Source organism: Equus quagga, chromosome 2 (assembly GCF_021613505.1).
Source record: "Equus quagga isolate Etosha38 chromosome 2, UCLA_HA_Equagga_1.0, whole genome shotgun sequence".
Lineage (NCBI taxonomy): Eukaryota > Metazoa > Chordata > Mammalia > Perissodactyla > Equidae > Equus > Equus quagga.
In genome coordinates, this window is record NC_060268.1 from 113,758,519 (window position 1) to 113,761,046 (window position 2,528).

Genomic DNA, 2,528 nt, shown 5'->3' on the forward strand with positions numbered 1-2,528 from the left:
TTTCCACCAGCCACCAGAATTTCCCTGCCTGAAGATGCTACTGGCCTACACTGGGCTCAACATGCCGGCTCGGACCTGGAGCGCCATGCCCACCCGCTTCTGGCACAGCTAGAGCACCTTAAGCCCATTGAGGGTGAGGAGGACTGAGGGTGAAGACTCAGGGTGGGTGATGTGGGCTGTGGGGAGCAGTGGGGCTGGGTCACACAGAGCTGAGCCTCCGGAGGCTAGAGTTGGGTCAGGAGCAATGAGTAGCCTCAGATCACTATTCCCACCCACTGCAGTCTGGAACACTTCCTGGGGGTGGGTTCCTGGAAGAAGACTTCATCGATTGACAGAGAGGTTTCCTGTGTATTTGGAGGGCACATGGAAAGGCAGTCATGTTCATGATATTTTCAGTCATGTTCATGATATTTTCTCCTCTTGGAGCTACAGTACCAGCTCCAGAGCAAGCTCTAGAACCACTTCAAGAGTTAGTGCCAGCTCCCATTCTACTGCCCACTACAGTTCCAGAGCCAGAGCCAGCTCAAGCCACAGCTCTCATTCAATTCAAGAGCTCAAACAAGCATATATGTCAGCTATAATTCCTGAGCCAGGGAGTGCTCAAGCCACAGCTGTCATTCAAGCTCAAGAGCTAGAACAAGCACCTACATAAGCTCCAATTCCAGAGCCAGGAAAGGTTCAAGCAACACCTCCCACCTAATGTCCAGAGCTAGAACCATCACGAAAACCTATTCTAGTATGAGCTCCAAAACTCCAGCAAGTTCCATCAACAGCTCCAGCTCCAGAGCACAAGCCAACCACAGCAAGAGCACTACCGCCAGCTCTTGAGCCCCATAGTGCTTTGGCACCAGCTCCAGTTCTAGAACTAAAGAGAATAACAGACCCCGTTCTCAAGGCAACACTGGTGCCAGAGCCAGTTCCTCCCCCAGTATACGAGAGCTGGTACCAGCTCAGCAACCAGCGCCAGCTCCTGCAATGCCTCCAGGGCCCGATCACGAGCTGCAACTCACACCAGCTGCAGCCCCAGAGACTTCCTTCCCCTCCCCTATAATTCCACTTTTTAAATTTTTGTTTTTCCTTATATTTACTCAATATTTTACTATATTCTATCATATAAAATTGACAAAATAAAATTTAACTCTTTGATCACTTTAAATGGGACATTAAGTACATTCACAATCTTGCATAATCCCCACTGCTGTCTATTCCAGAACATTTTCATCAAAGAGAAGCCCCGTATCTACTAGTCAGTCCCTCCTCCTTCCTGTCACCCAGCCCCTGGCACCGACTATCTTCTTTATGTCTCTATGGATTTATCAAAACGGGGCTGTCCATATCAGAGGAATCATATAATATGTGGCCTTCTGTGTCTGGCTAAATAATGCATGAGGAGACTGATTAATGATCATTTTTATTTCAACAGAAGTAATTATTTTTATTAACAAGGACAATCCTTGATCCATGAAAGATTATGTGTAGGAAATGATGCCTAAATATTAAATGTTTTCATTACCTTGGGATAGGGAACACTTTCACATGTATGACACAAGAGCCAGCAACATAAGGGAAATATCTGAACAGTGAGACACTTAAAATCTTTTCTTTTTTGGATTGGCAATGTGTGAATTTTTTCTAACATATATTTTTTAAAAATTGATATCACATATTAAATGTTATCCATTTATCACAAATCTCTTAATTAATAATGTACTTTATATGGTTTTTTAAAGTTTAAGATAAAGATAATGTTTATTTATTAAAATAAGGATTTAAATATGGACTAATAAAGGAAGATATACTCCTCCTACCAAGAAATAGTTGCCCACAGCACGTGGCGTCCATCCTTCCATCCCTTCCCTTTAAGTGCAGGTGGCAGGTGTGTGTGTTTGAGGGTGTGGGGTGGGGATTCCAGGGCTGTGCTCTTCTGTAACCTGATGTCCCCACAGGTGGACATGCACAGTCAGTCCTGTCCCCTTGTGCATTCTCAGTGGCCACACATCACGACTTACTCAGCATCCCCGGCTGTTGAACAATGGGGCCATTTCCAATTTTTCACTCCCATAATTGTGCTGAAAGGTACAACTGTGTCCATAAATCTCTATTCTTTTAGGACTGATCCCTATAAATGGAATTTCTGGAACACAATATGTCCACGTTTTAAGGTATTGCTGTGGCTTCCATTACCTGCGGTCTCTTTATGAAGTTTAAGCTTTGTTTGGGAAAGCAGGGACTCCAGAGACACTTGGTTGAACATAAGCATTTTGAGGAAGTTGAAAAAGCCAGCAGTGGAGGCCATCAGGATACCTGGGAGTGATCCACGGAGCAGGGAGGGCCCCTGAAGACCCCACCAGATACCTCTTCCACAACACCCACTGCTCCATGCCCTGGACCATGTGTCTCCCAGCCCCTTCTATGACACACCCCAGGCCCCACCCAGCAGCCACCCCAGCCCCTCCTGCTCCATAACTCAGCCTCTGGGCAAAGCCAGACCCTGCCATCTAGGACAGAGGAAGGTACAGTCCAGGCCA